Source organism: Anser cygnoides, chromosome 1 (assembly GCF_040182565.1).
Source record: "Anser cygnoides isolate HZ-2024a breed goose chromosome 1, Taihu_goose_T2T_genome, whole genome shotgun sequence".
NCBI classification, from domain to species: Eukaryota; Metazoa; Chordata; class Aves; order Anseriformes; family Anatidae; genus Anser; species Anser cygnoides.
In genome coordinates, this window is record NC_089873.1 from 84275323 (window position 1) to 84301465 (window position 26143).

The 26143-nt window shown below is 37.5% G+C and overlaps 1 long non-coding RNA gene across 1 annotated transcript in view; it reads right to left on the reverse strand.

The window, feature by feature from the left end:
• The window catches only part of LOC106040242 (uncharacterized), a 69131-nt gene that overhangs the window by 24320 nt on the left and 18668 nt on the right, over positions 1 to 26143 (reverse strand). The window contains exons 6-10 of the long non-coding RNA XR_010833154.1: positions 22458 to 24800; positions 14783 to 16120; positions 14199 to 14406; positions 2497 to 3145; positions 425 to 544 (exon numbers count right to left, since the gene is read on the reverse strand). This is a non-coding gene — a long non-coding RNA (uncharacterized lncRNA). The remainder of the gene's footprint in view (positions 1 to 424; positions 545 to 2496; positions 3146 to 14198; positions 14407 to 14782; positions 16121 to 22457; positions 24801 to 26143) is intronic.

A 26143-nucleotide genomic window follows, 5' to 3' on the forward strand; every position in this document is an offset into this window, starting at 1 on the left:
CTTTCAAAGCTATAAAATGGCTAACAAAAGCATTAGCAATTAGATATGTCACCACTACGAAAAATACTGTTTTGCCGTATTCTTAAGGCAGCTAGGACTCTCTTAAAGTTGAACTTTTAAAAAAAAGATCTGTCTGTCCTGAGATGTTTTCCTGATTTTTTTTTTTAACCTGCACACTCAGATTTATTCAAAATTAAAATTTACTGGTGCAATTTGAATTTTGTGCCTAAGATTGTGGCTTACATTTGCAGAAATAACAAAGTTCCAAATCATGGGGATAATACAGCAACTATTTTAGAAGATTGAACTCAATACTCTGTATTGCTGGTGGCCCAAGTTTCTAGAAAGCTGGGAGGCTGAAGGTCCATAATTCCATTCAGGAAGAGAAAACTCCCTTCAATATGCAGGTAGAAGAAGAACTTACCTATTTTTAAGAATTCCAAATTCTAGCTTTTTTTTTAATCAGACAATTGAGTTTTGTTTTTCCTTCAATTCTGTCCTCTGACACCTGTTTCTGACTAGCTTCTTTCAAAACTGAGCAGATCTGATTCAAAGAAAGAGACAGAGAAGAAATTCTCACCACATTCACAAGTGTACACAAAAATCAGAGACTTAGAGATGCATATTAATTCACACTCAAAGGTTTTTAACGTTATTTATCCTAATTTACAAGCGACAGTGGTTTTGTGTCAAGTTTGTTATGATTCACATTTTTCAATGTAAAGCATTCATACCAAATCATGATCTGGAATCAGCTAGGTTGCAAAGAAAAAAAAAAGAAAAAAAAGAAAAAGATATTCTTTAATATTAAAAAAAACACATTGAACTAAACTGAGAAATATTTACTTTTTTTTTTTTATATAGAGGTGCCTGTTTAGACTGACCTATTTAAAGTTCTACCTGCTACTTTGTTCAAGCAGCAATGATGCCATTACCATAGGAAGTAGTTTGGATTTTTCTGCTTCTCTGAATGAAAATGGTCACTACTGATAAGCTTGATGGTTTGATGTACTAATAACAATTTTACATGCAAGCAGAGGTACGTTATTTGCTACAAAGCTGAAAAAGCAAAGTTTTTTTAGAGCAATATCACGCACACGTTTGCCTGTGAAATATTTCCATCAAAAAAAAAACCTGTTATTCAGTGATGGAGATGATTTTAACCTGCTGTCCTGCCTCTTCAGTGCATCCTAGAAGCAATGAACATAACAGAGAAAGACCCCTTTCTGTTAACAGGGAAATGAATAAGCCAGCAGTTTTCTTCTCAATGATACAGCAGTGTTAATGAAATGTTACTTCAGTCATAATTCTTAAACTAATCTTCATGGTTCATATGCACCAAAACCGCAACCAAAGTCATTTTACTATCAAAACAAAACACAAAAACAACAAACATAAGGCAAACATGTATTTCTAAATATTTCATTGAAACCACAAACTATCAGAGGAAAACTGGTCTAGCAGCGGAGAAAAGCTGTTCATTTAGTAAACAACTGTAGATGGTAAAATGTAATTATCACAAAAGCAAACTTTACTAAGGGGATAACTGTGAAAGCTGTTAGAGTAAAAGGTTTCTTTACATTTTTAATCTGACAACCTGAGAGCTCTCTGGAGAAAACAATTCTTAATGAAACCACACATGCAGAAGTTCTTTTCAGCCCTTGTTCTCCACTGTGCCTCATGTAACAAGCTTTTAAAGCAAATTAAACTCATTTGTTTGCAATAATGACCACACATGGAAGATGAACAGAAGACTTACTCAGTATTTATTGGCAAAATAATTCTTGACTCACAGGATGAACAACTAATCTGGGTTCCAGTTCTTGAAAACAGCCTTGTTTTCAAGGCCTCCAGTTCCAGGCCTTGAAAACGGTGATAACTCTCTAAACTCACTTTCTGGAAGTGGCCAAGAGGAGAAACTAAAACCAAGTTCCGTCTGTGGCCAGTTTTCTAACCTTAAGTATAGAGTTAGAAGACAACTAGATACAGGAGATAACAGATGTACCATTTCTACAAGCAACCTTATGCATACAGTTTCTGCCTGCATTGCCCCCCAAGAGTCATTTTCCCACAAGCATCTTTAGCACTGTAAATAACATTATTGCTACATTTTAAAGGGGAAAAACAGTCTTCAAAACATTTTTTTTTAATTTAAATATGGCCATCTACATCTTTGCCATGTTGCTTACAAAGCTAATTTGAGAGGTGCTAATTGGCTTTATCACTACTCAGTTCCCCAAAATATAAAATATGTAAAATTTGAACCAAGAAAAAGAGATTGTAGCATTGGACCAGTGAACAAAATTCCCTAGCCAGGGTCCTGTTAGCTTCTGTCCTCTGCCTTGTTATGAAGCTCTATTGAAAACAATGGGGAGACTCACACAAATGTTAAGGTTCAGAGCTATAGGTTGGGGAAAAAAAGGAAGAAAGAAAGAAAAAAGAAAAAAGGGTTGATAAGAAATGTTGAAGATGCTTACTTATCTGTTTTAAGCTTACCAAAAAGAATCAAAGTGTAACACTTGAGGTCTAGGAGGCTTGGAATATCCAAAAGCAATCTGTACTTCCACTTCCTTACTTCCCAAAGGAGTAACTCTGTAAACCCCTGTTATGCATGTCAAAGCCCAGTCAGCTTTTTGAAGGTCCAAAAGGCCTTTTGAGAAAGATTGGGAATTGTTTCATCAGTTTAGTCTGTCCTTTTGGGAACATGCAGTTTGATGCTCTGAACGTTCACATTCATTTCTTGCTTTCCCAATCCCCAAGGACCAGAAGTTCTTTGAACCAAGAAATCAGCGATGTTGCCTGTGTAGTTTATTTAAAGACCAATCTGCTCTTGGTAAGTGACCTTAGTTCAGCAACAAATGTTTGATTAATAATTCCGATGACATTGCTTCACATTTAGTACTTGATTCTACTGCACTTTTCCAGGCAAAGCTCCCACCAAAGTTAAACAGAGTTACACACTGGTAGAGATGGTTGCTTTTAGAGTAGCACATGTTCCTTTATGTGTGGATTAGCAGTTTGTTTGTGGTATCTTAATCACTTCTCTTGATATGATTGAGGAGCCCCCATTGTCTTATGTTTCAGGGCCAAACCTTCCAATTGATTTTTAAGCAAACCTTCCATTGATTTCAGTAGGAAGCTCTGCCTTTAAAAGAGAAAGAAAAGGAAAAAAAAAGAACAAAGAAAAGAAAAAAAAAATCAATGGCACATTATGGCCCTTAGAAAGTAAACAGGATAAGAGAAATCATTTGAAGATGTTTCAGGCATTGCAAAGGGTGTTTGTTTCAAAACGTGAGGAAACAAGCCTAGTAAATTGTCTGAATTTTCTTATTGATCTTCAGGCACAAAGAATGTATAAAGAACAAATATACAATGTTCATATCAGTCTGAGGGAAAGAGATACATTAAACCTACTAAAATTACAGTGCTAACTATGTCCAGTGCACAACTATAACAAAAGCTGTTTAACAATGACCCTTGCAAGTGACTTCAGTTTCCTTCAGATCAGTTACTTCTCAGCTAAACATGGACAAAAAAGATACCTTTCTTTTAACCTACAACCACAGGAATTTTAAGGTTCTTTTTTTATTTTAATATAAATAAGTTGCCATTTGTGCAAAAATTTTAGGTCTAGAACACATTTATTTTAGCAAAATCAGGAAAAAAATATCTAGCAAATATAGAGAAAATATTCAGCTTCTATTAACATAATTTTTTTCTGAATGAAAAAAAATATAGTTCACTGAAAAGATCACTCAAGCTCTTTCTGCAGTTTCACCTCTTGCTGGTTCTGCCTGTGAAGTAGCTACAAAACTCCAGAACTGACTGTTTCCCTTCCCCAGGGGCATCTGTGATGCTTTCTCTCTCGAAACCCAACAAAACTTTACGTTACATCAGTCTGTCAAATAAAATCTCTAAAAATAATCTCTTCCATTTCTTGTTTACGTGGTGTTTAGCTTCACTACAAAATAACTGTCCTCATTGGGTTATTCTTCATGCTAGTACAGGCAATTTATTGTGATCACCAGTCTTGTAAAACAATCAGAGCCAAATGGATGGTAGCTATCTATGCCACCCAGAAAGAGTAGACTCATTTCTAACCAACCATGGAGAATAAGGACAGGCAGCTTGGGTCTACCTGCAGCCAGCCATGCATATATCAAATAGCACTTACACTCTTTAGTAAGCTCCTGCTGATACCTTCCTCATCCGTTTGCTGCTTTTTCCACTATAACAAAGAGTAAAAGAGAAGATGCACTCGAGCACTACGCGAGTCCTTTGCACCGTCTACAGCCTGAATGCATTTAATCCCATGCACACAGACTGATGTCACGGCTGTCAAACTACAGCTGTATCTGTAAAGCTGAAAATTTCAGTTGCTGTGTCTGAAATGAAGAATCAAGGTCTCTAGATGGGCCTATAATAGACATACTCTCTGTATGTTGACATAGGTAGGTCCATAACATATGCTCAGCAGTAGGTTACGTGTTACCTCTGACAATATCAAACAGTATTATTCTCTCCACTTCCCCTTCTTTATTTGTGCTTGGATAGAAGATATTTGATCTTTCTTCCTTAGGAAGATCAAATTCACATTCAAATTGCAGCAAGAGGAGAAAGATATACTCCTTTCCTGTCCTGGTACAGTAGTAGTAGTCAAAAGCAGGAAGGAAAAGATTCCTCTCTGTACAGAATTTCCTGACAATCCTGCATCTTTATGCTTCATTTCCCCCCCCCCCCCAAATCAAAAAGTTATGTAAGCTTAAAAACATATAGAATAAAATAGTTATAAAATAATAAATATATATATATTGAGCTACTAGTAATTTGGTAGTTTCTTTTATTGGTTCAATTTGCGTTGGTTTTGCCAACAAGTCAACAAATAATAATTTTTTTATCCAAAAATGTAGTGAAACAAGAAATAAATCTAAATAAATGGCTAATTGATTAAAAGGAAAGACCTATGCAATCAACTCCGCCCTGTGAAAATACTTCAGTACCCCCGTGGGTCCCTGTGATTATTCTTCTCCCTGTCCCAAGGGAGAAAACATTGCTTTCAATATTAACTTTCTCTCCCTTCTAATCATTTGCTCTGGCTGTCCTACTGGCTAAACAAGGGGAACTCCCCACACACACATACACAGCTTCCATGGGACAGCTTTCCTAAGAAAACATACAACCCCCAAAACAGAAGAGAGACGGAAATTACTCTGCAAACACAATGGTGATAAAGCTACCTCTACAGACCTTTCTTCAAATGCTATGCATTGACTATTCAAGGAGAAAAATAAAAATGATTGAGACGTTATTTTGTCTCAGAGTGAGGCTGAAATTGCAGTACCATCTCCAATAAAACTCTCAAGGGGATTTTCAGCTTGCAGTCCTAGCACACATTCATGATAGATGAATAATCTATGGATTCCAAGGTCTGTACAAATTCATGCACATGTTACTCTAGGGCTGCTCAAAAAATAAAGAAAGAAGCTGTCACAATGTATTAGCTTACAGGTTAGCTTTCAAATGAGCTTTTATAGCTAGATATACATAACAGATTATAACAGTTAGAAAAATGCAGGTTAGTCAGAAAAGTAAAGGGAATTCACACAATATATATTTTAAGGCTCATATCTGTTTTGCATTTACCTGAGAGATTCAAATGTCTCCTACAGAGCAATTATGGCAATCCAGAAACATAGCACATTTTAGGACAATTCTCTGCTAAGAAAAAAATATGTAAATATTCAGAACACTGTTCACACTACAAGAACCTAATTCAGAATTCAAGTTGAAGCTGTGTCCTGAATGCATTGCACCTGGAGATTGGCCTTTCCTGCTGCTCTGAGACCAGCTGAAAGTAAATCATAGCATGTGATCCTAGGGAAAGAGGAAACTTTTTTTTTTTTTTTGTTATTCAAAACAGAATTCTTCTGAAACTGTGGCTGCAAAATGACCCTTTGAATTTGTTTAAATTTCAAATGCATCTCCTTTCTTGAGTAGTAGCTTAGTATTTAGTAAGAGGGAGAAAAGGGTAATTCCACTTTTAAAAATACTTCTGGTATAGATGGTGAATTTCAAAACACTCTACTTTTTCTACTGTTATCTCAGAGTGCAAATGTCACAGAATAATTCTGCTGTTATTTTTCCACATTATTTCTTGAGTTAAAAGACCTGACTGCTATACATTCCAGGGTTGCTGATTTCCATTGCAATTTCTCTACTTTCAAGCTTACATAATTTGCTGCTTTGTGTGCCACCTTCATACCCAGCTGCTGTCTCCTTAAATATCAAAGTAATATAGGCAACTTTTAGGCATGCTTTATACTTAAAACAGTATCATATGGCAAACAAAGTCCTTGTGTTGTCAAAGGACTACAAATCATAGACCAGATCTTTTTTCTTATTTTGGTTCTGTTCGGCTCTGAGCTAAACTATCCTGGTATATACATTGTTGTAGTGTTTGCATTTGAAAATCACAGAGAAGCATGTGTCTGTAGTCATACAAGATAATCTAACTGAAAGAAAGATCATATAAGCTATTGTTAGAAGCAAAGGACAAGTTAGTGAAACATGAGAAAACAAACAGGCGAGGCAGCAAATGAATCAGACGAATTACCCTATCACAGAGTGTCTGCCACCGAACTAAGGTTACATAGCAACAACAAAACTGTCTTCAGATAATCCACCTAGCTAACATCATTGATTCTTCAGTTCAAAAAGATGCTGGTCTTTGGGGACTAGATATAAATGCTGGTGTTCAGAGCATCAAAACCGTTTGCTTCAGAAAGGAGTGCTCAGGTGGATGAAACAATTCCGAGACCTTCTCAAAAGACCTTTTGGCCTGTTAAGGAGCTGGATAGCATTTGCTGTGCAGTGCAGGGATTTGCGAAGGAAGCTTCCTTGAGATTGACACAACAGAAGCTTTTGACTCATGCTAGCCGTGGCTGTGGGCATGGCACCTGTGTACAGGGCAGAATATGCAAGCTTTGCAGTGGAGAAGGTTAGTTGGCACCAAAGATAGATAAAACAACGAAGAGGTGCTTGCAACAAGAAAGACTCTACATAAAATGAGGTCACACTTTTAAGGGAGCAGCAGCAGCTCTCTTTCTCTCCTCAAGGCTCTGTCCATTTTAAACAGGGTCTGGCTAAAGAGTAATAGAGATTGGGTTTACTGTCTTCCAGCCCCTGTAATGTATTCCTAGAACTTGAAGGTGCATTAGCCTTTTTCTTAGCTGCACTGCAAACAAAATCGTATTTAGACTTCAGTATCTCTGAAATAGAAAACAAAACAAAACAAAACACCAAAAACAAACAAACAAACAACAACAACAGAAAACCTCTCCCAAAGAAAAGCAGAGATACAGAATAGAAAGCTCACTGGAACCTTTCTTTGAAAAGAGTGATCCTTTCCAAAATGGGTGTTTGGCTTGGATGTTTGCACACAGCCACAAATAACAAGCAAAGCTTACCATTTGGGGCTTACATGAGAATCCTTCTGATTCTTCTGAAAGACTGCTTGCTATTGCAGAAATGGACATTTTGAGTGTTTTTGTTGTTGTTGTTGTTGTTTATTATGTAAGAGGGGGAATAACTTTCAGTTGGTTTCTCTGGAGTTCACGTAGCTCAGAAGAGAAAGTTACATGTGGGTGCTGACTTATGCTACCGTCTATTGCTTGCTTTTATTTCTGTTTATTTGTTACTACATTCTATTTCTGCTTATTTGCTAATTAGAAGAAAACACAATCAAGTCTTACAGAGTTTGTGAAGTATTAAGCCAAAACATCTATAGTCAAAGTTTTAAAAAAGTATTTCATAGTTTAAACATCAGTATATATCAATAACTTGTAACAGATGGAAAAAGCTGACTTTCCATGCAGAGACTCCTATAGTATCAATCAAATGAATTTTTAATAGCTTCATTCCCCTTCCCTGTCTGCACAGTGTCTAACCATCATTGTGTACATACGCAGTAATGGAAATGTAGATAGGTGGTATAAACAAGATGTTCTTTAAGATATGGAACGCCATTTATTTTTATTCCTCACTAGTATTTAGATTTTCCGTCTGTGAACAGGACAAACATCTGCTCATAGACAAAAGGAAAATCATTTTTATGACTGCCTTGTATCTCACTATTTCATGGAGATGAAAAAATAAACTATTTTTCTTCAGAAGGATAAAAATGTTAACCTGGGACAACCATATTCCCTGACACAAACAAACACTGAGTATGAATCCTGAACTATCATTCAGACTTTATTATGGCATAGTTCCACTTTTAAAAGGAATAGATTACATTCTAAGTCTGCAACACTGCCCATGGAATTAGCCTCTTCTTTTAAAACAAATTTTAAAAGAAGTTATGAAAATTGCAGGTTTTCAAATGTTCGCTATTCAGCTAAAAGAGAAGCTGCATAGAAATCTACCTTTGGGTAGAGCTGCTGTGGCAAGACTAGCTTCTCGCAATTATAGTATCACTCAAACACCCTTGGGACACTGATTCCATTATATTTTATTGTTCCTGAGTTCAGTTAAGTTCTTTAAAAGAGAGCATTTTACTAATCAAGCCAACAGCAATTCTGAAAATGTTGTAGCAATCTGTATTCTTTATTAAGCATACATTTGCTGACTAAACAAATTACTCTTGTTTATTTCCATAAGATAATAGCTCTGATGCTATATTGTCTCCAAGCCTATTGCACGATTTGCTGCCACAAAGAAATAAGAATTTTGGCAATGAACAAGATCCAACTGCAGAACAAAACTGTATTTTCACAGAACCCACCTGATCACACCCATAAAATGGCTATATTCTGCTACTCTGTATTAACAAGGCTGAACATTTAAGTCTATTAAGATGCATTTCATTACCTCTGCCAAATGCAAATGACTTTCAACCTTTTCAGAGCAGTAAGATTTATTGTACAGTTTGAAGAATGATTGTGCCTCCTTTCTTATACAAACAGGATTTGTTTTCATGAGTACATTCCCCACAATTTAGTAGCTATAATTCAGTGGGCTTGATATACTCCTGTAAATATTTGCAAAGGAATTTGAGTAACAGCTCTGGCACATCCACTTTGATTTACTGAGAGATACTTGCAGGAATGCTGCCACGAATCACAGTATAGTTCACATTGTCACTAGTGGAGTAACTACACAGTTATCAAATACTACACAATGCAGAGAGTAAGTTAGTTTATCACTTCTGTTACAAATAAGGATGCTGTTTTATGATAGGACTCAGGATGAGAGTTATGGCAAAAAGTAATTTTTATGAGTAGATTTTAATCCTACCCTTTGATACATCACAAAAAAAAAAAAGGTTATAGAATTAATAAGCTTTGTGTAAACATATGAATGTGCCCTAGCATATGTAGATCAGAAATGAAATTAAAGTTCCAGTCCAAGTTCAGAATACATATAAGGTTTTGTAGGACTTTAGCCTGAGAGGTTCATTTCCCCATTGAAGTGGAAAATTGTCTGTACTATTAAGGCATCAAAACTTCCCTCAGAATACAGTAAACATCACAATACTACAATCACTGCTACTCAGCACCTTCTGTTCTTTGTGCCCTCCCCACACCCTCCCTTTATGATGGCAAACAACACAATGCTGTAGCTGCTGTTTCTTCCACCCATCATCCCATGTTCCTTGTCCTCCCCCCCAGCCAACAGGACAGATGTAGAACAACTCTAGTAAGTATGATTGATAGGGGAAGCATGTATACAATAGGTCTATCCCACTACACTAGTACTTGCTAATATAAAGATGAAAGCACAATAGCTACTCCGTTCCAAGCAGTGACAAAAGATGTTCCTCAGTCACCACTGGGGTACTGAGTAGTAGAGTAATCCACCCTGATACAACAATAAAGTATAAAATAAAAGTATGATACTGATCTCATTGGTTCAGTATTTATTTTTTTCCACTTGTAGATACCCAAAAAATGATGCCAAACCTTTAGTATTAATTCCTCAAAAAGGAAGTTCTTTTGGCATAAAAATATTGCTCAGAACTGGAATGCCTAGTTATGTAATCTTCCAAACTATACCTTTTTGTCGTTGTCAGCCTCAAATCTGAACTGCATGTAAAGGTTCTACAAACAGGCAATATTTTAAAGTGAAGGTTGTGCCTGTATCAGGAAAGAATACTATAAAGTCTTGAGCTGGATTTGAAACAGTAATATGAAGCCAGTGGATACCTGGAGGTATTTCTACTCTTCTACATTCTATAGACACTGTTAATTCATTTGTTCTCCTGGCACCATAGAATAAACAGACTTTGAAAGCCTAGAGGACAGACTGTGTAATGTCATCTTAATAACTCTGAAACTCTGCTCCAAGGATCAAGCATGGGAATTATTTGAAGCTTATTTCAAGATGGAAACAGGCATTGGGTAATAGCACGGAGTTTAATAGGGAGAAACTTAAGAGCACCAGGAAGACCACTATTACTTAGCAGTGGCTTGGGAAAAATTGCTATCTTCATTTCAAATACCAACTCTAGAATTGTTGTGGTATAATTCCCCTCAAAAATAAATATGATCACCCACTTAGAATCCAATTCTGTTGTAAGAAGGCTGTGGACTCAGAAGGCATAAAGTCTTAACATGAAAGAGTTAGGCATATTAACAGTTAGTCAAGAATTATTTCCCTAAGTGGCTCTCCTAGCCTCAGATTGTCTTCTCCAGAAGGCCTTTAGCTAATCTTTTTAACTGTAATGAGGCCTCTGGGACAGAAGCCTGTTGCTTAGTTTGGGAAGTAAATGGCAGCATAGATCTGTCTGGTTTTCAAGAGGATCTGGGAGTTTCAGGGCATCAAATGGGAGCCTGGCTTCCCTCCACACAAACAGAGGGTGAGGCTATTCCTCTTTCAAGTCTTCACCCTCACTGCCGGATTGTTCACAATTGATAGCTTTCTGGAAATACCTGTAGTTACTCCACACATGGTCTCTGAGCAGCATCAAAATAGGCTATGTTTAGAGGCATGGAAGGACCTTGCAGACCAGCTCCAGAGCCTTACTTCTGCTGTATCTTTGAACTGCAGATAAAACCATTGGGCAGGGAATATTGTGAGTCCTTGAGAACTCAAGGAAACAAATTCTCCTTCCACTGAGAGTAATGATTTCATGAGCTGGCAATACCCTGATTTCCAGAGAGCCTAAGTCCCTACTAGTGTAACTGAATCACCAGTTATCCTACCTCTGAGAAGATCAGTCACTAAGGCTTTCTAGGAACATCACAGCCACAACTGCCAATGTGATCTGAAGCAGAGACTTCAAGATATGCTTCTGATAAATTCCAGCCAGAATATAATGCCTTCATCATTTTTATATGTAAAACTCACATAACTCTCTGTCACTATGAAGCAGTCCTCTACTGTTTCAGAATGCAATAGCTATTAGGTGCACTAAGCCTGGGTAGCAATTACAGGAATAGACATTCGGGGTAAACCTATTCAGGGAAACGCTTACAATGGAGAATTCCACAATGGAGTATTAATTACATGTCCAGTTATCTTCATTATGATATGGCTTTGACCTGAAAGTGAGACTCTTTCCTGGAATTAATATTTTTCTTTCTTTCTTTCTGCTAATGACAGATGTTTCTTTGTTGTTGTGTTCATTTTCCATACTTGATATATAAAGTATAGTTTACACTGGGGATCAAACAGGTAAATACAAACCACACATTTTTATGCTTTGGACAATCCCTCCTTTTATTCTGAACACTACACTTTGTTAAAAGGAAAAACCTTACATGACATTTAAAAGTAGACATGGATGCATGTAATGGATTTTTCCCCTGATGCTTTTTGAGGCATAAAACATTGTTCTGTTTTTGTAACACTATCTGGCAAGAATCTATAAATGTGTACAATACTATTTAGAATAAAATAATCTATGGTCACTTAATATAAACACTGCTTCAGCTTGAGGTCTGTACGCACTAGACATCACCAAAAAATAAAAAATAAAATAAAAACAGAAATTGAATGAAAATCACAAGTACAGCATCACATCACAAGGTTTCCTAAGTCATGTAATTACATCAAAGTACACTGAGCTAGAGCTACAGCAGTTCATATTAATTGTCATAGAAACACTCAACTCAAGTGGGTCCTCTACCCTGCAATCCTATCCTAGAAGCATATTATTCAAGTTCAGTAATATTTTGCTAGAATAGTACAGAATCTTTCAGAGATCTGCTTAAAGTCATCACATGTTCCCAGAGTAGACACTATGTTGTTATTATCTTTTAAACAAAAATCACATTCATGATCAAAAAGAGAGTTTTACACTATGCCCCCAAGGAAGATTTAAGACACCAGACTGATGTGATTCCCTGTGAATTTACTAACCTCAGAATGTTTGTAAACGGGAACAGTTAGGTCCCAGTTAAACAAAGACTTTCAAATTGTACCTCATGTACAACCTGAAAGCAAAAAGTGAATTAGTGATAGAATATTTTATATTGTTATGATTTTCAAAATCTGAATGTGAGACTTAAATTCTCAACTACAGAACTGGCCAGTAGGTATCAATGCATACTGCCAGATGGAGATTTTTACATTTCTGCATAAAAGCACTGGAAAGATGTGAAGTTCTCCATCCAAGCTGTTCCACATGCTGACTTCAGCATAAAGTTTTACTGAGGCAAATGTAAGAGGCTGTTAAAACAAGGTGCTTGAATCCCTTAAAGGCAGACAGAGTTATGTTGGAGACCTGCAATATGCTAGAGATATTAAAGTTTCACTCCTGGATAAATGGGGCATAAAGTCTTCCTTTCTTGATCATCATGAGGATATTTGGCTAGATTATCATAGAGCGTATGAGTTGAAGTGCTGCATGCTGACCAAAACCTAAGAATCAAAAGTAAAATTTTCTAATTTGAAGACTTGCACATTAAATTATTAGTAATGATACGTTATCTCATTTTTTAATAATCATCACAGCCCTGGTTCTAGGTCTTCACAAGTAAAACTATAAAATAGTCTTACCTGCAAACTATGATCTCCCTTTTCCCATACTCAGTCATATCAAATTACTAAAATACAAACAAGTGACATCCTATATGTCACGTAGTTAATGTCAGATAATCCAGTAAGCGTATCTTGCTACTCATTTAAACCATTGCACCACTGGTACTAAAAAAGTGCATTTAGAGTGGCAGAACCAAGTTGTATCCTTTAAATTATACACATACACACACATACATATGATTTTGAAAAACATGTAAGATTGTAATAGGCACCTCAAAAGGTCCACTCTAGTGTAATATTTAGACTAATATGTGGGGTAGACATCAGTTCAGCTTAACCTGCTTTGCCCTTGACAAGACTACAAATTCTCACAGAATTAAATAGTATTAATGAACCTTGGATTACATCCAGAAAGCTAGGCCTGGCAAAAAAAAGGGAGCTTCAGTTCAACTGAACACTTCATTATGAAGATATGGAAAAGTATACAATGTGAGTATATTTGAGGAAATACAGTGATAGCTAACAAGCCTCTTCAGAACCAACAGGCTTGACATAATGACACTATACATCGTACTTTTTCCAGCAAGAAGGCAGGAAGATTGACCAGGTAACCAAGAGGAGAGGAGGAAAAAAAAAGGGAAAGAGAAGGGATATAAAGAGCAATTTCCTAGTAAAGCATTCAACAGAAAGACATTGCTCTTGTGTACCTATCATGCACCTTTTAATATGGGAAATACAGTTTTTACTTTGCAGCTGCTAAATTTAGTTCACTGTCACTTCACTTGCATAAGAGAAAATAATTAAAACAAATTCCTGAAAATGATCATACAGGACTTCCCACAGGATTTTATTCATTTGTACACAGACCTATTAGCATCAATCCAGTTCAATGAGCTCATATGAAATGTTAAATGAAACTTGTACATTTTCCAACTTGCTTCCATCCAAGCCAATTGGATATTTCAACTCAGCTGAAGGAAACTGAAGGAAACAGGTATCCAAAGCAACCATAATTCAAAGTTCTTTTGTCCTCAAAGTTTTTGTAAAAGGGTTCTGCATAAGGTAAAACCTTACGATGACATGCTGTACTACAGAAAATTGGGAAGAGTAATAGGCTGACAATATAATGCAACAATCCATGGACCTTTTTAATACTTGATAAGACAGCAGTTCTTATACTTTTTTCTTATGACACATTTTGTTCCTTTTCGACCCACCTGTTAGAGAGCAGCTGCCATAGCCCATGTACTCGTCCCAGGTGTGTGGTGTCTGAAGTACACCAGTTCCGGCCATGCCAGGCAAGCACAGCACAATGACAGGACTTCATCAGATTCTGTGTCCCCTGTCTTGTTCTTCTCTCTTCAGATAGATACTGGTGCCCTGGCCATGTCAGTGTTGCCACTACTCCCATGCTGTTGCAAGATCCTGAAAAATAAAGTCATGAGTTCCCTCTGCTTCTGTTTTGTATTGCACACATACTTGCTGCCAAAGCTCTATCGGCTCTACTTCACTTTCTAACCCCAGTCAATCCACATCAGCAACCCACTGATCAGCAGGTCCTCAGCAAACCAAATAGATGTTTTTCTTCATTCATACATATTTTCTTCTTTCATTTAAAAGTCACCAACCCAAAACTTTAATTTAGAAATATCATCAGCATAAAATTAACCTGATACTGCTTTAGAAGTATTCAACAGTACTAACAGATCCTGACCTAGGCCTGTTTCTGATCTACTTAGACTTCATAGTGACGTAAAGGAAAGAATTTTTTATCCCCATTAAAGGATTGTGTTGTCCAAACCTTAACAGTATCTTGTATCAGCCATATGTATTAGAGCACAGCTGGTAATCCGTGCATAAAATACCCTTCTTGTAAGGTAAATTTTCATGTTCTTTGTACCACACACATCAATTTCTTGTTCATTTGTCCATCTTTTCAATGTATTCCATCTTCACCTTCATCTCTTCCTTCTTCACCTCCTACAAAGTCTTAGAGAACATATTATAGTTGACAGCTGGTCCATAATGCAGTAGCTGTGGCTGAAGATTTGAAATATATGACTTCATTTAGCACAAATGCTAACATCCACAGCCAATACCACCCAGCTTATCAGACTTTGCTGGGCAGAGGATAAACCTTCTTGGTTTTCATCAAATGTTCTGCCAATATGGAGCTGGCAGCAGCTGGTCTGATGCTGAAGGTACTGTGCCAGCCAGAACCAGTCTCCCAGCAAGGGCTCTCCGCACTGAAACAGCAAGACAGTCAAAGTCTCTGCAAAGGATGCAAAGGTTTGTGTGCTCTGTTTTGGCGTCTTCCCAATGTGGAGCTCCCACAACTTCAGCCCCTCCCATACAGAGGATAATCAACCTCCTTCCATCAAAGGAGAAATTGAGCTGTGCCACCTTCTCTGAGCAGCAGGTTCAAGCCTAAGACCATTAGCCTAGTGAAAGCTGAGGGACACAGCTCTCCTCTTTGTGAGCATGTACAACCAATGCTTTGTGAATTAATTTTCCAGTGAATCTGCTTGAGAGAAATGGCAGAGCTAACAAGCTTGCCTGTCTCAGACTCCCACAGAAGAGGTAAAGGCTGCTTTTCTGTCCCTTTCCTACCACAAAGAAGGCTAGGCTAGTTCTGGTCCCACCCCACCCCCAAATACCTTTATTAATACAATAATAACACATAGGCTAGGATGGTTTAGAGAAGGGCTTATGGGTACCCTGGTTCTGTCACTGATGTCAAGAACAAAGCTTCCATCAATGAATAAGTGCTCACTTTTCCTTTAACATAAGAAATTGTGGAATACAGAGACTGCTTCCCTTTAATCCTCTAGGCATTCTTCAAAGTATGGCTGTATAGCTTGTGGCAAAAGAGAAGCTTAGCATATGGTGATTTTTATTCCAAAGAACACTCCTTCCCTGCTGTTTCAGGATTCTTTTTCCTTCCCCCCAAACCAACACTTGATAGCTGTCTAATTCCTGACTGAACTGCACACAGTTGCTTCGTATGATACTATGCGTGACCTAGATATGAAGCTTACCGCTTTGCAAAGCACATTCTCCTGCACTGACAGATAAATCAGTTCCTTGTGGCTGCATAAAAATAGCAGCTAGCTGTTGGAGAAGTTCTCGGCAAGTACAGCTGAAAGAGGAAATTGGGTGAGTAATCTACCACACTCTTGACAAGACCAAGCAGAGCCCGATTCATGCTATCACGAGCCCCACATGCAACCCCACTGGCACAATGACAAAGCTGAAAAATCCTCATGGTACAGCAAAGGCTGTCAGCAGCATTAATATGATTAGTTCAGGGGATCTGCTTGTTTTCCTCACACAGATGTGAAGTGCTAATATAGTTAAACTTGGGTGCTCCTGTTAACTGGGTCATCTCTGCCCTAGGCCCTAAGTAGACATAAAAGCTGTCAATTTATGCTAATGCTGTCAAAGCTAGTCTGATAATCCTGGCACTTTTCCTCAGGTGTCAGCATAACTGGGCTTGACCAAGAGGTAACTCAACTACTTGTGCATATACTATAGCCTTTAGCCTTCTAGCCAAGGGTACTTTGCTATTCTGTCATCTTCCATTACAGCCCCTGAAATAGACCTGAATAGGCAAAAAATACTTGTCCAAATGATTTTTTTTTTCTTCCACACTTAGAATATTAAAGATGAAACAGAATGCTAAATAAGAAGAAAAGAGTATCTTTCTCTCCAACCTGACTTAATACAGCAGTTCTTCTCAGATGTTCCCTAAAACCTTTTGGGATAGAAAGCTCTAGAATATAATTCTATAAGCAAAGTCAGAAAACAACTAGTGGTAGTAGAGGTGGCTTTATAAACTAGTTGAGTAAGAGGATCTTAATTGCAATCCATCTCCTAGTCAATATACTGCATCTGTGCTATCTGTAAAATGATTATTCCCTGGGTTTGGTGTTTTGTTTTGTTTTCCAGGAAACTGGAAGACAACAAAAGAACTAAGTTGGTGCAGTGACTGCCTAATCCTCTTGTCAGGCGAAAATAATAATATTTGCTTGTCCGTTTTGTGTACAAGTCCACCCCTTAAAAGAGAAGGCCCCTGACAAATGTTTTTAACCAATATGGACCTCAAGTGAAAAACCCAAGGTGTGCAAAGAACCATCTTCAGAAAGGTGAATTCTTCCTCTGCACTACTTAAGTTAGTAAGGTCAATGAGAAGGTAAGCCATTCTCAGTAACTGCTTAAGCACACAGGATGTGAAAGAAGTATATGCACATAAACGTACTGAAGGACAACAATTTTGTGGCGATTGATTCCCCTGTAAATATCAAATTAGACTCAGACTAACTAACCATCTGATTTGATGAGTATGGTTTCCTGCATCTGGGCTAAGGTTATCCCAAGAACAAATACAGGCAGGCAGAGAATGGATTGAGAGCAGCCCTGAGGAGAAGGACCTGGGGGTGTTGGTCAATGAGAAGCTCAACATGAGCTGGCAACGTGCGCTTGCAGCCCAGAAAGCCAACCATATCCTGGGCTGCATCAAAAGAAGTATGGCCAGCAGGTCAAGGGAGGTGATTCTCCCTCTCTGCTCTGCTCTCGTGAGACCCAACCTGGAGCACTGTGTTCAGCTCTGGGTCCCCCAATATTAGCAGGACATGGAATTATTACAGACTCCAGAGGAGGGCAATGAAGATGAGCAAGGGGCTGGAGCACCTCTCCTATGAAGACAGGCTGAGGGAGTTGGAGATGTTCAGCCTGGAGAAGAGAAGGCTCCAGGAAGACCTCATTGCAGCCTTTCAGTACCTGAAGGGGGCCTACAGGAAAGCTGGGGAGGGACTCTTTGTCAGGGAGTGTAGTGATAGGACAAGGAGTAATGGGTTTAAATTAAAAGAAGGTAGGTTTAGATTAGATATTAGGAAGAAATTCTTCACTCAGAGGGCAGTGAGGCACTGGAACAGGTTGCCCAGAGAATCTGTGGATGCCCAATCCCTGGAAGTGTTCAAGTCCAGGTTGGATGGGGCTTTGAGCAGCCTGGTCTACTGGGAGGTGTCCCTGCCCATGGCTGGGGGGTTGGAACAGGTCTTTAAGGTTCCTTCCAACCCCAACCATTCAGTGATTTGATATTCCAGAATATTTTCCTTGCAGCCTGTCAGATCGTGAATATACACAGGGAGCCAGTCAAGGTGATCTAAATGCAGCAAGAAGAAAAAGAAACTCCTTTGACAAGTTAAGTTTTGTGGCATATGCTGCAGACAGTAGGTCAAGCTCTGATCAGAACAGTGTACTCTGACCTTAAAAACCTTCTGGAGAATATGTGAAAATACAGGTGATGCCTAGATTTTTATCCAAATTGATGCTGTCCAGAATGAAAACTTTAACATGGCTCTCCGACCATTATGAATAAGATTTTTAACCATTTGCCTGTCCAGTTATTTTTTAATAAAAAAAGTTAAAAATAAATGAAATTAATATTACCCTATTTATTTCATAAAGCAACAAAGAGTAAATATTCTCTCAATTATAGCATATTAGATTATATGATGAATAACAATAGAAATTAAATACTTTTTTTCTGCTCATTTTCCTTGAAGGCACCTTTGCTTTTTATTTGCTTTGTATCTTTACACCCTGCATAATGTTACCCCATTTTATTCTGACCAGTCAGATCACTCAGCAGAGCTCATTTCCCCACAGGTACTAGTTCTAATAGTTTGTCCTCCAAATCAACTAGAAACAAGCCAGCTCTTGTCTGGAATTCGCAGTGGTGAGAAGTTCAATGTGAATGGAAATGCAGTGTTTCTCATCCAGCTTATGGCAGGGCCATCCCTGAACTCACACAATGGTACAGTGTCCTGGTCCCAGCTGATCACCTCTGGGTGTGGGCTGCACGTATGCACAGCCGCCTCTGTTGCAGGGCTACTAAACTCACTGAAAACGTTGCTATACAGAGGTTGCATGTTTGTAGCCTGCTTATGAGCCAATTTTGCTCAATGGGATTGGCATCTCAAGATGGCTGCACAAATGCTCCTTTCAGCATCTCTTGCCTTAAGCCTCTGCCTCCCTTCTATCTTCATATATCATTCTTGCTCTGGTAGCTCCCCCATGTCAGCAATCAGTGGGGTTTGTGGGAGTTGCACAGTAAGCTTCTAAGTAAATTGATACTGCTATTGCAACACTGCTGCAAAGGTGGCCTTAGTGGTATCCAAGCAATAAACTAGAAAGAAGGAAGAGTAATTGCTGAAATTAATTGATGTTTTAAAGAAAAAGAGGGGGAGGGGAGATAAAAGTGTTCTCACTCCTGCTATACTTCAAATACACTGCTACCAACTATCTTTGACCTCTTTCAGAGCTGCCTCTGAACTCAATAAAAGCAGGTACAGACCCTTTGAATGCAGGCTAATCACTCCCATGATGAGGATCATCATTTCCAGTATCATTATCTGGATGATTAATGGGAACACCACTGTTGCTAGCGTCTTTCACTTCACTTGTGGCAGCATTCACAGCACAGTTCTGCTTAAGGTAGTTCCTCAGCTGAATCAGTGCAGGATGGGATTTGCTTTTAACTTGCCTTTGTCACTACCTAGCAGGCATCAAGCCAGCTGCAGATTGTCCATTTTGGGAAAGTAAAACCAAACGTAAATCTCATCCGTCTCATTGAGTATTGGTCCCATATATGATTATTAAATTACAAGAATATCTTCTGTTTCATACTCTTGTATGTACAAAATCCAAGAAGATACTTTTATTGGAACCTTTCTTCCACTTTTGATGAACTGCCAGAACTTAGATGCAGAAAGCAGAATGACTAATAAGTTGTAGAAATTTACAGTTCTTTTATATTCAAGAGTCTTAGGGACGTACAAAATATTAATGAAAAAGCCTCAATGTTTTACTCATGTCTATTAAGATAACCTTCAATAAAATGGTCTGTCAATATCGACTTCATATCAACTTCTAGTTTTTAGCTAGTACATTCTTCATTGATGAGATTTAGTTTCATTCCTGAAAAGGCAATACTTACTTAATGAAGTCTTACAATAACTTTTTTTTTTTTTTGAATCAATACATGTTCACATTTTCCTTAAGGTAAAAAAATAAGGCAGAGAGTTTCTGTAATCCAGTGACTTGTCCTGGCTACAACAGGAACCTACATTGACAACATGCTCCATCAGTAATTCTCAAAACTTTCTGTTCTAACCATTTTCATGCAAACTTAAAGCACTTCAGGGAAAAACAGAGAAGACAGCATTCACAAATATTTTTAATACATGGGCTAAGTGAGAGGCTTAGTTTGGAATCATCTGCCTTGATGCTCTCTGTTGACTCAACAAGTTGCCAGAGTTCTAGAAAGAAAAAGAAAACCACTTGCACTTGCATAGGAAGTACTTACATTTATATTATTCTAAAAGAAAGGAAGAGAAGAGAAAATGCTGTACTGTGTTTAGATATTTGGTAGATGATTTACATAGTAACTAGTAGGTATGTACAAATTCCCCAAATCTTGAAACCTATGACAAATTAAGTTAACTTTATCTCATATCTAGTAGAAAATGTAGTAGCCATATCTGTCAGTTTAAAACAAACCTCCTGAAGAAGTGGTCATATATTTTATTTTTCTGCAACTCTGGAAATACACATTAACTGCACAACTCCACTATAACTGTGTAGCTTTAATCTCATTCTGATATTCTGGTTGTTTTCCAATGGTAAACATGCCTCCAGCAAAGCAGATATCAACTTATTAGCAGAGATTTTAATCATTTCTCCCCGTCTCTTTTTTTTTTTCTCTCTCTCTTTTTCTCTTTTATTTATTTATTTATTTCCTTTTAAATTATCACTTGAAAAGTGCTTTCTTTTTTGGTTAGACATTAAATTTAAGTTGATGTAGTACATAAAAACCTGCATTATATCAACTGGCAATAAATATATTTATCTTACAGATTTGTTTCTTTTCTAGCCATGTGTTCTTCCCCATTCACACTCCAAGGTTTATTGTAATACATCTGGCTAAATAATCTTGGTTTATTTTTCAGTAAAAATATGGATTCTTCCTGAGAGCAAAATTTTATTGCAGAGCTATTGGAAAGTAATATCTGTTCACTATAACAAGCTCCCCTGAATCCATGCTATCAACCAGAAACCTGTTATGGGCCATTTGTTTTGTCTCCTGGTCCCCACCTTAAGCAAGTGCATTTGGAGCAGGAGCAAAAATGCAGCTTTGGAGGACAGATATCAAATGGTCAGCCTTCAGAAGTGTTAAGAAATATACATTGCCCCTTCGGATGTTATCAGTCAGTTCACCTCAATTCCCTCTTATATGAAAGGACTGCCTGCCTCGCACTTCTATTGCATTTTGACAGCTGGAGTTTCCTTTCAGGTCTGTGAAATGGGAATATTCCATGACCCAATACAACTGTTCACATTAACACACACACACAAACAAAAAACACCACACATATGAGCACAGAATTCCTGTTTACCAAAAAAAACTCATCTTGAGCACAGAAAACGTAGGCTGGATACACCTGACTTGAAGTAAGCATCAAGTCTCAGAGAAACACACTGGTCCAAATTATTACCTACATGCAGCAGGTTTTGTGTGAAAGAAAGATTTATATTCCTTATCGGGCATTTTGAAATATGGGAATACATATTTAACTGATCTGAACTACCATCACAGTAAGACCTGGAAAGCAAAAGAAAAAGTGAATGAGGCAAGTCAGGGATGGGGTGGTAAGCACACCCACTCACTGACTTTAATATAATTGTGGCAGTACTCAAAAGAGGGAAAACAACTGCAGAGATGCTTAAAAGGGTAGATTTATGTCATAAATAGTTCATAAATATGTCATAAATAGTTTAGCTGCTTAACTTTGCCTAACTTTTCCAAATTAAATTTGCCCCAATAACCTCTGTGGAGACAATTTTTGCCCTTAATTGTACCTTCTATTTCAGGTGGTGTTTTTTTTTTTTTTTTCCCAACAGGAGGTATAAGTAGAAAAAGTCACTTCAGACAAGTAAAGCGGTAAAATTTTGCACCAATTTATATTAACATAAAGAAGTGAGAAATTTTCACCATCAACAGGGCTGAAAAGTGAACAAATTATAAATGAAAGAAAGAGAGAGAAAAAGAGAGAGAGAAAGAGAGGAGGAAGTTTCCAATAGCAAGGCTACATATATGGTGCTTTGAATCACTTCGAGCTCTCCTTCCTGTGCTTTTCACTTTTAGTTTGCTCATGTTAACCTATTTATATGAATAGTTTTTACAAGTGAGGTAGTCACAGCATTCACACATACAACTTCTGCATATTAAGTACAGTTCAAAGGTGATTCATTTTCTCTTTTACCTGGAAGAATGGAAAACACACTGTTACCAGCCTAGCTGTTCTACTCCTATTTTTCATATGTGCATTTGTTTCTCTAACAGGAACATTTAAATTTAAATAATACTGCCACTGCTGTGTAATGAGAAGACAAAAAAAAAAAAAGTAACTTACATTTGTTTCATCCTTCTGTTCCAAACTTCTTCTTTTTTCCATCTCTAACATTGGATATGAGTTTAGATAGTGGCCTCTTTATATATGAAAAATTTTAGCAGCCCAAGGACAATTGGAATCTCCATTTATATTTCTACCGTCTGCTCATGCATAGTATATGTTTAAGATAAATGCTGTCTTTTTCAGTTGCATCTTTCTAAAATGTTGCACACTGGATCTTCTCTTTTCCCATAGATATCTTTCAAGTAACAGCAGCAATAAATAGCAGCATGTTTTGGCATCTGGTTCATGTTGTCTGGGGACAAGAATAGCAGCTCTTCCTCTACCAAAAAAACAAGAAGCAAACAACATTTTCAGACCAGCTAAAACCAGAAACAATTTAATAAATGAGGAGTGACCCACTAGATTGCTATTACTTTGTTTGCATAGAAGTAATCATTCTAGGACAGCTAAATGCTAGTCCACAATCTGAGTCAAAAATATGCTCAAATGCTTTATTTTTTTTTTCTTACATAAAAGACAAGGTAAAAGAAACTATAAGATAAAAAAAGAAGATGCCTGTATGCATGTGAAGAATGCTCAGGAATAAATCTCAGAAGGTTTAAATAGTTGTTTTTGGCCTTTAAAATTATTCTAATTGGTAATATTTTTATGCTCCAAGACAAATCTAATTCTGTGTATTACTATTTGTCTTAGAACACCTCTGCCCCAATAGCAGGCCTGGTAGGGGTTGAAGTTTAATAATATTCCTATGACTGGCGTTTTTCATACACAGATACTGTTCTTTTTGTCACATTAAGACATTTTACTTCCCTTGTATCTTTCAAATGCATGAGATTGTTATAACAGATAAAAGCTGATTCTTAGGCATAACAGACAGTTCATCAGCAAATTCACAAGTTGCAATCCTCCCCACTCAAAGTAGGTGACAGTTGCGCTGTCTGTAATGAAAGTTTTATATCTTTACGGAGTGCCAAACAATCAAAATATAAAGAAGCATTACTGAGCAGAAAGATGTCTGTTCGTCATCACCTACTCAATAAGCAGTACTTAAGTGTTTCCTGGACTCTGTTCCTCCTTTAGGTACCCAAAACATTCATGCACTGCTTACAACGCCAACAAGTAAGTATGGAAGTTGTCCTTCCCTTTTCACACTTCTCTAGGAATGAGAACAGTTAAAAAGTGATGCCTTCACTCCAGAAAACAAATCAGTCATGAGGCTACTGGCAGGGCCTGTGAGCTCTGTTCTTAGAAGCCCTCAGATACCCATCAGACCTTGATAGTTGTACTGAAATGGATCCATAAATCTGTTTAGGCACTTACTTCTTAACGATTACTATAAAATGCTGTGCTTTTTAGCTCATAGGTTGTTCAGAAATGGTATGAATCTTCAAGCACCTATCAAATACCTACCATAGCTGAACTCACCTTTGTCAAGGCCTTCTGTCATGATACAAATACAAATAAAAAAACAACAACTGGCAGAACATGATGCAAGATTTTGACTCTTGTTGTCGCAAGCTTGGGTAATTCTTGCCCTCTGTGCTTAGCACTACTTCACCTCACCATACTCAAACTATTCAGCCTTCCGTTCTTTGAGACTCTGTCTTTGCTTTCTCTCTCATCTTGGTCTCCTCAGCTGGTTGTTCTCCACCCACTTAAAATTTCACCTAGGATGGGCTTAGGAATGCGTAAAAGATGGAGGACATTCCAGCAACACGGTCCTTCTCAGCTATTTTGGTCAGAGGTGACTTACTAAAATTCAAAAATTCCAGATATTCTGCAAATATCTGCAGTAGTGCCTAAAGTTGTGTTATAAAATAATGATGTATGGCATGTATACATACTCATGAAATACACATATTTGTCTGTCAGAGATAACTGTTTCTTCAAAGCAATATAGCTGTGACAAGTTGATCATGACAACTCAAGAGTCAGAGAGGAAAACAGAAAATACTAAGGAATGAATTACTGTCTTTCAAAGAGGTTGAGTACTTTGTCTTCAAAGTTATCGTACCATAACAGATATGCATCACTGTGTGTCTAGATACAGAGCCTCTTTTTCTGCATTTATTGATGTTAATCAGACAGACTATAAAAGCAAGTTTGTGTTGTTCTTAATATGATTGTACCACTTAAATGCACGCTCTGTCATGAGTTGCTTCAGAATCCCAGGGCTTTCATTCCTGTGTTAAGGTCAGTACAGCAAAGATAAACACTTCCTCTGAAGAGCCTCCTGTTTGTCAAATATTCATATCATAAGAGTTGATGAATCCACAGCAACACTGATGGATTTCTTAAAGCCTTCAGAACCATCAGTCATACGGAGTCCAAGACCGGGACCTACAGATGAAAATGGAAATTACAACAAAACCTAGAGAAATCTTGATAGAGCACCAGTAGAGTACCTCATTCAGTTTTTCAAACACCAAAATGCAAATCCATTTTGAATAAGATGAGAAATATTCGATCACCACCTGAAGCTGATCTGGAGAATGTCAGTTGTCAACAACTTTAATCCCTAGTACCTATATACTTTATTATGCATACTATCTGCCTATGTATATGTTCAGCATCAAGCTTCAGCATCAGGATTTGTTGAGATTATTTCCGATGTGCTATGCACTCACTGAATCACAATCATGTGTCAGTCAGACAAATGTTGAAACAAATTTGAAATAAAAGTAAAAGCAAGATAAAATTTTGATCTAAGGGATAAACAGTATACCAAGAAAAATGGTTCAGTTGATATTTGAAACTAAAGGAAGATTCACCAACTAGTAACATGATTATACTGGAAAGCCAAGTCATTTTGACATAAAATATGATAAAGGAAAATGATTCAGATATGATCCTGACTTATTAGTCTTTATAGCTGAGCATACAGATCATTTCGAGTTAGAGGCCTAAAAAGCTAAAGAAATGTCATCTGACATCCTTATCCCCATTTATACAAATTTACTTCGGAATTTTGTAATGAACTTCTGATTTACTTTCATCTGACATAGCTAAAATGTCAAAGATTTGGTTTAATATATATATTTTAGCCTGTGCAGATCTGAAAGGTAAATGTATTATATAATGAGTGTCAGAACAGTCAGGCTAAACCTGGAATACCTTCTGCACAATAACCAACGCAGGAGATGCCATTGGCTCTTTTCTCTCATCTTGCTCTACTCTGTAGTCAAAGAGGAGCAGCACACTTGATGGCCAGTTTTGCCAGATTATGAATGCCAGCCATTAAAGCAGCACCATGTTCAGGAAATCCACCCCAACCCAGATCTGTTTAAAATGCAAATATCTACTTTAACACTTATCAGGCAAGCCTAGAATGGATCTGACCTTCTGCTATAGTATACCATAAGCAGCCACTCACTCCAATACGAAATGAATTTAAGGCACTGGAAGCACAGATCTTATTCATTGGTCTGGATCTACTTGTTAAGAGAAGAAGAACTTTCCAAAACATTCCTGCAAATATAGCTGGAAAATAAAGCTGATAAATCTGTCCTGCATGAATGCTAGCTAGTACCAATAGGACAGGGAGCAATGAATTCTTTTAAACTGAATCCTAACTGCTGTTGACTAAATATGAATTCCAAAGAGGACTGTAAAAAGTGGTAATTTATCTCCAAGTCACTTAAGAGATGCTGAGTTTCACAGATTCCAAAATAAAATTGCCTGAG